This window comes from Lemur catta, chromosome 23, assembly GCF_020740605.2.
Source record: "Lemur catta isolate mLemCat1 chromosome 23, mLemCat1.pri, whole genome shotgun sequence".
Classification (NCBI taxonomy): Eukaryota; Metazoa; Chordata; class Mammalia; order Primates; family Lemuridae; genus Lemur; species Lemur catta.
The window spans coordinates 9,137,718-9,150,408 of NC_059150.1; the positions used below are offsets into that span (position 1 = coordinate 9,137,718).

The 12,691-nt window shown below is 45.7% G+C and overlaps 1 long non-coding RNA gene and 1 pseudogene across 1 annotated transcript in view; one reads left to right on the top strand and one right to left on the bottom strand.

The window, feature by feature from the left end:
• Positions 1-562: 562 nt before the first annotated feature.
• Positions 563-12,691, bottom strand: part of LOC123626829 — a 34,991-nt gene continuing 22,862 nt past the window's right edge. The window contains exons 5-6 of the long non-coding RNA XR_006731033.1: positions 4,138-4,252; positions 563-628 (exon numbers count right to left, since the gene is read on the bottom strand). This is a non-coding gene — a long non-coding RNA (uncharacterized LOC123626829). The remainder of the gene's footprint in view (positions 629-4,137; positions 4,253-12,691) is intronic.
• On the top strand, positions 4,863-4,972 carry LOC123627183 (annotated as a pseudogene).

Below are 12,691 nucleotides of genomic sequence, written 5' to 3' on the forward strand. Positions count from 1 at the left end.
CCTTGTGCATGGCAACAATAAAATTTGTATGTCTTCTCTCTTATTAACCTGCCTTATTGGGAGTTGATTTTTTCAGTGAATCTTCCAAGGGTGGAGGGGAATCTTCCCCTTCCCCTCATTAGTGCCATAATGCAACCAGCTGAACACAGCCCATAATCTTGATGGAATGTCTAAGTGTAAATCCTCTAGTGGTCAAACTCTATATTCATTTATTTAAGCAATATTCCTGGAGTGCTACTTATAAGTGCAAGACACCATGCTAGATATTAAACGTTTGATAGCAAACAACTCAGGCAATATCCCAATTTTCCTGGAAGGTGATTATTAAAACAAGCTATAGCAGGCTGCATGTGGTGGCTCATGCCTATAATCCCAGCACTTTGGGAGGCTGAGGCAGGAGGATCACTTGAGGCCAGGAGTTCAAGATCAGCCTGGACAATATAGTGGGACCCATCTCTACAAAACAGATTTTTAAAAAAAAATAGCCAAGCCTGGTGGCACACACCTGTAGTCCTAGTTACTCTGGAGGCTGAGGCAGGAGGATTGCTTGAGCCTAGGAGTTCAAGGTTCCAGTGAGCTATGATCAAGACACTGCACTACAGCCCTTGGCAACTGAGTGAGACACCATCTCAAAAATAAAAAATAAAATAAAACAAGTTATAGCAGTGAGGTACTAAGGAGGTTAAGATAGAGAAAGTGCTATATAAATGTGATGAAAATCTAATTATTGTATCCATTTCTTCAATGCTTGTGATTTGAGTTACCTTGGGCAAGTCTTGTGTCTCTGTTTTGTCTCTGTTTTGTCATCTTACAATGGGACATCACACCTCTCCCTCTAACAATCGACTGAAATAGTATATGGTAACACTTTGTAAAATGTGTATTCTTGCCTAAATGTAGGGAAATATTGCTGAAAGATTCCGGGTCTATCTTCCCTTCTACAGGCCTGGGTATGCTGAATGGTGACAGAACTTCAGATGGCTTTGAGTTTTACAAGGTAAACAAGACTGAAAGTACACTTCTGGCTGTACCCCAGGCAGGCAGGAATCCCAAGCTGCAGGCATTTCTTTGTGGCTCATTCAGAATCCCCACTGTTTACATTCCTTCTGGGTGTGACCTGAACCCCCTAAAACAACCCCCACCCTATCCCTGCTCTCCTGCCCTTGCCAGTATGGCTAATCGAACATGCTGCGACCTTCCCTCCTATGTTACTCAAAAATGTGGTCTGAGTACCAGCAGCATCTGTATCCAATGGATGCTTGTTAAATGCAGAAACGTGAGCCCTAACCTATACTTCCTGAATCAAAATCTAAATTTTAACACAATTTCCAGATGCTTTCATGTAGCATCTGTCAAGGTTTGGACACACTTGCTTAGATATCTAAGCTGATTTCTACCTAGCTGCTTCTACCAAGCTTCATGCACTCTTTTGTTCTAAAAATAATGACTAAGCACCTACTATGTGCTGATACTGGACTAGGTGCAGGACCTACACTGTTGAACCCCCAGAACAGCAAGGGAAACGTCTGTCTGAAATCTTTTTAGGATGAGGCAGGTTATCAGGGAGTACGAAGTGGCAGTGACTGACCCACAAACAAGTCCATGTCACAGAATGTGAGAACTGCCCTCATATGAACGACAAAGGGCTGTGGGAACATGGAAAAGGTTAAGTTGGCATTGAATAAGACTCCACAAAGGAGGCAATGCTTGGGCTTACCCTGGGAGGATTAGTAAGAGTGGGGTGGGTGGAGCAGCAAAAGGATAAAATTCCCAGCTGAGGGGTAGGAATGACAGATGTCAGAGCAAGAGGAGGCCTGTTCTGCCCTTGGCTGGAGGCCTGAGCTCTGCGCTCAGCATGAGAAAGTTCTCCTCGACATCAGGCTCTGCCAATAATCACTGTGAGGCCTTGGGCAAACCACTCCTCCTATCTGGGCCCTGGCTTCATCTACAACTTGTGGGTTGCATCAGGACTTGGAGGTTTTCAAAATGTAATGAGTCCCTTCCAACTTGAGCAATGGCCCAAGGGAAAGGGGAAGAGGCAGGACTCTGGCCCCTGCCATTAGAATGGCTGCCAAGTGCCTTCATTTTCCATGTTGGGCAACTGCTTAGCTTTAAAGGGGGGAGGGGTGTGGAGTGGGATTCCACACATTTGTGTCAGAGACCAAAATATGCCACCCCAAAATATGACTGTGACAGAGTTCAGAACACTCCACCCCAAATTGTGTCGCTTTAGTATTCTGATTATTTCACGCTGAAGGCACTTGAAAAATAGCAAATGCAGGGAGAGGCTTTTTCCGAACTCTCCTTATCTGTCTAAAGACAGATCCTTCAAAAGGAACTCAATTGTCATAAATTTCTTGGATGACAGTTTCATCAACCAGGGAAGATTGACTCATCACAGGAGAGGAGCCTACAGAAGATCCTTGGCTCAGGATGGTTCAACTCACGATTCTTCCACTTTACGATGGTGTGAAAGTAATGCTCATTCGGTGGAAACCATACTTTGAGTATTCGTACAACCATTCTGTTTTTTCACTTTCAGTGCAGTACTCAGCAAATTACATGGAATATTCAACACTTTATTATAAAATTGGCTCTCCGTTTGTTAGATGATTTTGCCCAACTGTAGGCTAATGGAAGTGTTCTGAGCATGTTTAAGACAGGCTGGGAGGTTCAGCAGGTGAGGTGCATTAAATGCATTTCAACCTATGATATTTTCAGCCTGTGATGGGTTTATCAGGACTTAGCCCTATTTTAAGCTGAGGAGCATCTGTAGAAGTCCAACCACACCCAGAAAAACTTTGTCACAAACTGTGATATCTCCCATCTATTCTTCTAAAGCCCCATTCATCTTCCCTAGAAATTATTTGCTCTCCCCTAGGTGTCCGACCTCCCCCACTCCTTCCCCTACTAAGATGGTATACAGTTCTCAAATCTACCACATTTTTGGATATTTGCTATTTTTACCCCTGTAATGCCCCTGTGCAGGTAGTATTAAAAAGTTTTTGTTTGTTTGTTTGTTTTGAGACAGACTCTCACTCTGTTGCCCTGAGTAGAGTGCCATGGCGTCAGCCTAGCTCACAGCAATCTCAAACTCCTGGGCTCAAGCCATCCTCTTGCCTCAGCCTCCCCAGTAGCTGGGACTATAGGTCCACACCACCACACCCAGCTAATTTTTCTATTTTTAGTAGAGACAAGGTCTCACTCTTGCTCGGGCTGGTCTTGAACTCCTGAGCTCAAGTGATCCTCCCGTCCCGGCCTCCAGAGTGCTAGGATTACAGGCATGAGCCACTGAGCCTGGCCTAAAAGTTAATCAATTTGTATGCCTGTTCTCCTGTTAATCTGCCTGCTGTCAGTTTACTTCATAGACCGAGCTATTGGATCTAGAGAATAGAGCGGAAGTCTTTCTTTCCCTACAGTTCACAAGCGTGCAAATGACTAGAAGGGGGTGACTTCCGAGGTCTGGAGCCAGTGCTAACACCGAATGCTCACCCAGCTCTTCAACAGTGACTCCCCAGGTTGCTGCCCAGACCCCTGACGGCCAGAGTCCTGTTCTCACTATGTATCCTAGAACTACAATTTTCATACTTTTTTTGCAGAATTTCTTTCTAAATGAAATCATGTAGGACACAATATGAAAAAGCAATCAAAGGAATAAACAGGTGAAATCTTCATAATTTGGTGATACTTTATGTGGATTCGCCCTGGCCCTATCACTGCCTCCTCCAGCCCTTCTGTGGACTGTAGGGTTCAGTGTAAAAGGGAGTGACCCCAAGGGAGTGGGCCAAGCTGAGAGAAAGGCCGGTGTAAGTCCCAGAGCTCTGGAAGCAAAGAGCTTCCCTGGAGGAGGGTATAGCAGGGGCTGGGAGCAGCGGCGTGAAAGGAGTTGGGGAATGAAAACGGGAGAAGGACAGGACCCGATATAAGAAGGCAAAAAACAAAAAGAAAAAAAAAGGCAGGAACAGAACATGAGCTTCCCAGAAGGCCAGTTGGTGGCCTGAGGGGAGACGCAGGGAGCCTCAGGGCCCTCTGCACACACAGCCACCTTGTAGAGGAAGCGGCCCCTTCCCATCCTTTCCCATTTGCTTGCTGTTATAGGTTGAACTGTGTCCCCAAAAAGATATGTTGAAGTCCTACCTTACAGCATCTCAGGGCATGACCTTATTTGGAAATAGGGTCGTTGCAGATGTCATTAGTTAAGATGAGGTCATGTCGGAGTGGGGTGGGCCCTTCATCCAATATGACTGGTGTCCTTAAAAGAGAGAAGAGTCACAGAGTCAGAGACACAGGGAGAATGTCACATGATGATAGAGACAGAGATTGAAGCCCAGGGACACCAAGGACTACTAGTCACTACCAGAAGCCAGGAAGAGACAAGGAAAACCTCTACCGAGAGTCTCAGGGCAAGCGTGGCTCTGCCGACACCTTGATTTTGGACTTCCAGCCTCCAGAACTGAGAATAAATTTCTGTTGTTTTTAAGCAACACAGTTTGTGATACTTTGTTATGGCAGCCCTAGGAAGCTGCTATGGCACTAGCAGTGTGTCTTGCTAAAGAAATCATCCCTGTGCAGAGCAGCTGGGCCAGGGTGTAGACGCAGGAAAGCTGGGTGCCTCTGGGCCAGCCTGGCACTCTGTCCCGCTAAGGCACTCGCACATAGTGGTGGCAAAGCAAGGCAGTCACACCCACTCTGTGGAACCACATAAACACAGCAGAGGAGAGAGAGGGACAGAGGGAGGGAAAGAGAGAGAAAACAGATTAGAGTTCAACTCACCCCAAGTCACAGTTTGCCAAATAGAATCCGCCCTTTGTCAAATCTGCCCCAAGAAGGCAGAGGCATTCTCCACAGAAAAGAGATCTTTAGTGTTGCGTGAAAGGAAAGAAGGTTAGCACCGCTTGACAAGGCTGGAAGAGCCCCTCGGGCTTGGCAACACACACACAGTTAAGGCATTGCCATCTAACCACGGTTTTTTGATAGACAAGGCAGACTGGGAAGGGTTGGTGGTGGGAGGGGCGGCTGATGAGAAATTGCTTAGTGGGTACATTGTACATTACTGTAGCGATGGATACAGGAAAAGCCCTGACTTCACCACTATGCAATATATCAACGTAACAAAATTACACTTGTACCCCATACATTTACATAAATTTAAAAAAAAGAAAGGAGATCTTTAGAATAACAGAGAGGTGTAAGCAGGCATTCCCCCAGCATGGCAGGTGGCTTAGGCAGGCACTGCAAAGGGGTGACGCATCACCTGCCCTACAAGGACCACAAAACCTATGGTGGCAGCAAGGAACAAAGAAAGGGAAGACGCTGTGTGCAAAGAAGCATGGAGGAAGAAGGGAGGGACCACAGAATGTCCAACCGTCCCAGCCTTCCCTGGACTGAGGGGTTCCTGGGACAAAAGACTTTCAGTTTTAAAACTGGGACAGTCCTGGGCCATGCAGGATGTGTTTGTGTTGGTAAAAGAAAGTAAAAGAGTAAAGTGGAAGAAGACAGTTTTATGTGGTGGGAGATGTTGTCAGCCCAGAGAATGTGTCTGCAGAAGTGATCTTGACCAACCAGATCCAGCCCATAGTCCTCCCCTGGGCTGGCCAGATGGGCTTTCCAGTGGATTCAGGGGAACTGGCGCTCAGATTCACTCAGGACCTCTACTCTGACCAAGGACCCGTGGGACGGCAATGGTAGGTGACGTGAGGATCCACTTCTGCAGTATGGACAGTTTTGCTCAGTCCAGCAATCTTCTCCGTGGGGAGGAGCCCCTCACACTGAACTTGCCGACCCACCTCCTTGTGCAGTGGGATTGGTCTGCCATGTTCCTCAGCCCCATTGGGAACCCAGTAAGGGAGTGAGCCCAAGGCCTGTCCACAGAGATGCTTGTCCTTCTCTCCCTGTCTTTCACCCCACCCCTGCCACAAATCTTACATGACATATTCTCAAGGATGTGTGAAGAATGTCATTTACCAACCTATCCATCCCCACCAGGTAGGAGAAGGTGTATGTTTCTATGTCCTTCCAGGTATATGCCCATGATACCACTTTCCAGAGTGCATCAGGGTCATTGATTTTATTTTTGATCAGTTATCTTCACAGCAGAACCCACACCTTGCTCATCTTTGAAAGTCTAGTGCTCAGGAAAACACCTGCCGCGTAGGAGTTCCCCATGCAATGCCGGGCAAGGAAGCTAATGAATTAATTAATGAGTTAGTTAATGTTGATCAGCATGATCTTTTGCTTTGAGGCAAGCGCCTAACACTTGCTAGAGTCTGTGACCCAGCACTCTCTGGATTGATAGCATATCAGTCATTAAGCCACCTTCACTCAGTGAAAGAGAGAGAGAGAAAAATACTTCCGTTTCTGCAGCCTCAGAGGGTCACCTGAGTGACAGGCAGTGTGGCCAGCTCTCAGGCCAAGCTCACAGGCTTAGGCCAGGGCAGGGACAAGGGCTCAGGAAGGAGATACAGACGCCTGTGCCCATTGTGATGGGCTCTTCCCTGATTATCCCACTTCCTCCACTCTCACCTGGTTACTGTGGTTCTAAAAGAAGCAGAAAAAAATAAAAATAAAAAATAAAAAAACTGAGCTAGGGAAAAGGCCAACTGCTGAGCTCCAGACAGAAGCTCAATAAAAGACAAAGAGAATGGTATAAATTGGCTAAAAGAGCACTTGGCTTGAGCGCCCTGTGACATTAATCCTGTCTTACAAAGAAGGCCCTCAACGGCGAGGCGGTGGAGCTGGCTTTGATCTCCACTCACTACCACGTGCCCTCGGTCAGGTGGTCCAGCCTCTCTGAGCCTCCCTCAGCCCACCTCCAAGCTTGGCTAACAACCCTCCCGCCCCAGGTCCGCTGGGGAGATGTGAAACAGTACATCAGATACTTTGACCTCTTCGTAAGAGGAGCCCTAAAGAAATTCAAAGCAGAGAATTTTCTCTGCCTTCAAATGACTCCCAGAGCTCCAAGGACAGTTATTTTACAAAACCTACCAATGGATTTAAAGTTTATGAACCTGAAAGCTAACGTGCCTTCCTCTATAAAGAGCTAGGCTCTGCTAGATTTTTGGTTGCATTAGAAACTCGAACACTCACTCGGGATGCCCGTTAGTAAATAAGGCTTATCTTCTGTAACATGCGAGCATTCTACTTCTAGTCCACACTGTTCAAAATTCTTTTTTTGTTCTGAAATTTTCGAAAGGATAGGATTAATGTTTCACTGACCTCCCGCAAGCATAAGAAAGAAGTACCTTCATTCCACATCTCTGGATTTCCTGGTGTGAGCTAAGGAAGAACATCTTAACTCTCACCTACGTGATGGAAAATTCATAAGACTCCACATGCTGTTTCATCACTTGTCCCAGGATCCCTCAGGCCCTGGTGGTAAGTTCCTGCTGATAATCTAACTGGTACTCAAGTCCATTTGGTAGATTTCCACAACGGCAGGGCAGGCAGTGGATAACAGCAATCATCCAAGGAACTGATTGAAACATAGATTCCTAAATGTCACTCTGAGAGATTCTGACTCTGTGGGGCTGGGGTGGGCCTGGAGAGTTGCATTATTTGCTAACCCAGTGGTTCTGATTCCGAAGCAAATGGTTTTATGGGTCTCACTTTGAAAAATACCAACTTGCCTAACTCCCTCAAGTTATGATGAAAGTAAGACACGGAGGCTTTATCAGATCTCAGTTGTGTGAGTTATTATGATCACAGATGAATCTGGCTTTATCACAGGTGTCATGACTTGACACATATGTGGCACTGTCTACTGCTGTCTGTGTTGGCAGGGGTGCCCAGCCACACCAGTTGGGAAACGGGGTGCTGGAGGCTCAGTATTTCCTCCTGTTCTCCATGTGGCCATCCCCAGTTTCTGTGCATCAGGGTTTTTGTTACTCCTGATGCGCCCTGGTGCTCTCCCTTAGTTATTTTCATTAAAATGTAGTTGTTCATCTATTGTTCTGGTTGTCTTTGTGAGGGGCATGGCACCAGGGCATTCTAGCCAGCCATCATCTGACCTCATCTTTATATCTATGTTTTTGTGCAATCTTTGTCTTGTCGAAGTAATGAAGCAAACCTAGCCACACAAAGGGAGAAGAATTTCAATAGCCCTTTTCAATGATTGTGAATATTCTTTGATTCTACAGCACAATACAATAAACAATACTTTTCCTCAAAGGTTAGTGGTAACGTGGAATCAGAAATCACATCGATGAACTCTATGTACTCTGTTACACTAAGATCTACTGATCTATCTTGTACTTTGAAGCGTTCTTTTATCCATGCTTATCTTGTAACAGCATGCATCGGTCATTTGGAAAGTATTGGCTCACCGAATTATGCAGATCTTCCAAATGTTGACAGATTTGATTATAGAATATCAAAAATATCATAAACAATAATATCACCAAGCATCTCATTGGAAAAAATCTTTTAAGAATGGGGGAGTTGTCAAGCTCATAGCAGTAGATAAAAGTTTTCCAAAATTCCAATTTTCACTTGAAAGCTCATTTTATCATAGGCAAGAATATTGTCAGTTGTTTTCCTTTAAATGACTTGCCCATTTCATGCATCTTTTAGAAAATGTCTGCCGAATACCCGAGTCAGAATAATGATAGTTTTTCTATCAGTCATTCTTTCAAGCACAAATGGTTTTCAATAGAAAAGGCTGCTAGTTCAGCCCCCAACTCAAAGAATCACACAACTGCTTTTCCTCGGGATGTTCATGGTACTTTGGTGTACACACAGAAGGGCTTTACGGATACTTCTTACTTTGTCACATTAAGTGTTTTTAAAACCTAATGAAGGAATTCTCAAGAGAAATCTAACCTTTTTTTATTTACAGCAAATACGTGGTGATGAAAAATAGAATGATTCTGAGAACAGTTTGGTGCCTGTGCCCGATTCACACCGAGGTGCCAGCAGTTTCCCACACCACGACTTTCACACGATCGGTACAAATGTCAACACAGTGAAACAGGAAATAATGTCTTAGTGTTAGTGTGAAAAATGTTTTGACCTCACAGATCTCCTGAAAGAGTCTTGGGGACATCTGGGGATCCAAGCACCACGTTTTGAGAACTGCTGTACTGAAGCATCCATTGTCTATAACGAATTAATTGCTCTCCCAATCATGTAGACAAGTACGAGTTATAGACTATCCTTGGGCGAACTGAGAAGATGTCATTCAAACCACATTCTATAATCTTGTTGTCCAAATGTGGAACCCTTTTTGAAAAAGATTGCTACGGTGTGAATGCATGTATATCTTTGCTGCAAAATAAAATCATATTATTTAAGTGAGGTAAATCGAGGCAATCGGACTGCAAGCCCATGCCGCTGCATGTAGAGACTCAGCCACTCCATGAGCAATCCTTGCACACTCACCTCTGCCCTTTCACCATGATCAGCACTGGTGGGGAAACAAATGAAGCTACCACGTTCAGGAGTGAGAATCTGTGACATGGACTCGCTTGAGTAAACATGTAGCCCAGAGGCCCAGACTGGAAGTCAGGAGACCTGGTGCTTATGCTGTGTGGTATCAGGAGGTGGAAAGATCACTGCCTTTGTCAAATCCGGTTCAAAGCCTGGTTCTGTTTCCACTCGCTGGTGACCCTGGGCCAGTGCATTTCAACCTTTCTCTCTCCTCATCTGTAAAAGCTCACGGGGTGTTGAAACTATTAGACAAAATAATGACTGTCAAAATAATGACCGTCTGACTTTGTACAGAGATTACCTATCAGCATCACGCACACAAACCATAAGTACAGGTACCTGACGCCCAGGAGCTGATGGCCTCGTTGGGGAGTCAGTGCAACCTACACGAAAGAAGAGGTGGCAGCTCCAGACAGGGACAACAAGATACTAATTCCAGGGTCCTGACTAAAGGGATCCTAGAAGTGAGCCTCCCCTTTCTTTAGCCACATCCCCACCATCCCTGTGATGAGTCTCAGAAAAGCCAGAGAAAAGCTGGCCAGGCGGATGCAGCAGAGACTAAGGCAGCTACCTGCACAGTAACTGTAGTTCGAGAGTCCCAGAGTCCCGTCTGCCCTGACAGGCTCTCCTCCACCACAAGAACACTCTTTAGATTAAAGCATTGTGTCCTGAAAACTTTGTTTAAAGGGGAAAATAATTAGTCTGAGTGGGTGACCACTAACTAAGGTTTAAGTGCCTTTGCCGGTAGGATTGTCCTAGAAAGGTGGCTCCCACGTCTCCTGTGGTCAGGGGAAGGCCAGGAAGGGCCTTGCTCCTCCCAGGGAACCGGCTGGGCTCTGAGGCTCTGGGTCCCCATGGAGCACCTGGAACTCTGGAAGTTCCAGCACAGTATGAGAGGGCTGATATAGTTATAGTAGATTTCATCTCCTTTTGACATTTTACCAAGGAGATTCATTCCTAAGAGGAGACAAAGCAGTTCCATCAAGGGCAGGGCCTGGATTCTCTGCTCCATAAGTACAGTCTTGCTTTGGAGTAGAAAGTCTGACATCCCTTCAAACCCTTCCAGAAGCAACAAAGGAAAGGAGCTCCCTGCCCCAGAAGTGGAATTTTCTGTACGCTGAGGGAGAGAACCGGGCTCAGCACTGGTGCCACACCGACAATGTGACTTTGACTCACAGAGGTCACTAGGAAGGAGGAAGCAGGCACTCCTGAACAGGATACACAATTTAAAAACCAGTTGCGCCCCTGTTCCACCATCTGCTGCTGAGCAGGAGTAATTAAAACGGAGGGGAAACCTGTTGACGCGTTAATAACAGTGCCAAAATCTCAAAGGGGTAACTGGAAAACGGTTCATTATTAACTAGAACAGAAAGGCGGCCCTCAGGAAATGCCCCAGCACACAAAGGAGATGAGAGAGAAAGAGGAAAAACAGTAAGGATCTGAAACTTCCCTAACTCTGGAGGCCTGCAGGGGAGTTTTTGCTCACACCTGCTTTGATTTTCCCACCCCAGGGAGACTGGTTGGTAGGATCTCCCCTACCAAGCTCTTGCCATCAACCCCAGGGTCCTCTCTCAGCCTCGATGTCTCTGGAAGCTGCACACTTCACAAACTGAGCTCTGTGAAGTGGAGGTCAGACAGCCTGGCTGGGAGTCTTTCTTCCTTCTGCTTTTGGAGGTGAATTCAGACCTTCAGCAGTGCTCCCAGCGAGACAGGGTGTGATGGACATGGCTCACCCCAGGTCAGCACCCCAATGGCAGGGACAATTCTTAATGCTAATGGCTGAGCATTTAGCTGGATGAAAGAAGTGGTGTGAAGGGAGGGTCCAGAGAAAGCAGCCTGCTGCAGGTGATCATCCCAGGATGTACCCTCGTAGATCTGCAATGACTCCCCAGTGCCGATTTCTATAAAACAAACTCCTTAGTGTCTTGTCCGGTCTTCTATGCTTTGCCCGTCTCTCCAGCCTCACCTTGCTGCACCAACTCTGCCTGTCCTCCAGCCATGCAGACTTGGCTCCTCTCCTTAACCATTCTAGCCTTTGTAAATTCTGTTTCCTCTGCTGTGACAGCTCTTGCTTTTTTTCCAGAGCAATTTCAACATATTTGTCAAGGACCAGCTCTGTGAACTTGCCCCTTTGTGGACCCTTTGCTTTTGTTCCCTTGGTATATTTACATTGTATTAAAAGTATCTGTTTATCTAACAATAATGAAGGCATCACTTATTAAGTGCCAATTGCATTCTAGATATCTAGAACATTCACATTATACTGAAGTATCTGTTTATCTGTGCAATATTAATCTAATAATGATAACCAGCATCATTAATTGAATGCTAATCATATTCTAGGTACTGAGCTAGATATTTACATAAATAATCTCAACACCCCACATAAGCCTGTAAGGTGGGTATTATTCTCCCCATTTCAAGAACTTCATTCCTGAGGCCTCAGATGATACTGGATCTTTAAATAAATATTTGTAAAGGGAAGAAATGAGGACATATAGAGGAACTTTACTCATTTTAATTGCCAACACCAGCTGAATGGTTATCATTACCCAGGTACTTTGCTTAGCAGTTTACTTGCCTTCACATCATTTAATTTTTGCCAAAATACCTATGAGGTAGACACTGTCATTATCAGCATCTATCATAGTACCTGGCACATAATAGATGCTCGATTAATCCATATCAAATGACCTCATCTCCATTTTATAGGTGTAGTAGCCGAGGCTTCGAAATGTTAAGTATTTGGGATACACAGCACAGCTGAGACTAGAGTCCAGGTGCAGCCTTCTTCAAGCCCTTAGTATAATAGGAAGGCTAGCAAACCTCTGCCTCTTACTTTAACACTAGTCTGGACGCAGTACAGCATTTGAGATTTCTAAATCGAGTAGAGGGGTCTTCTGAGCTGAGCTTTCTCTGTAGTTGCTTCAAAAGCCAATGCATGGTAGAGTCATCCACAGACTATTTGGGAAGCCTCAGTTCTGGTCTTGGCTCTTTTGACAGACAGCAGAGCAGCCTCAGTGAGCCACAAAAGCTCTGAGTCCAGTTCCTGCATCAGTAAAGTGGGGTGCGGTTAGGTGCCCCTGCCAACACAGACAGCAGTAGACAGTGCCGCCTAAGTGTAAAGTCATGACACCTGTGACAAAGGCACATTCATCTGTGATCACAATAACTCAAACAACTGAGACCCGATAAAGGCTCCTGTGCACTCATTGACTCTGGGACAAGACAGACAGTCCAGGGAGTCGGCAGCTCCCCAACAACTCCT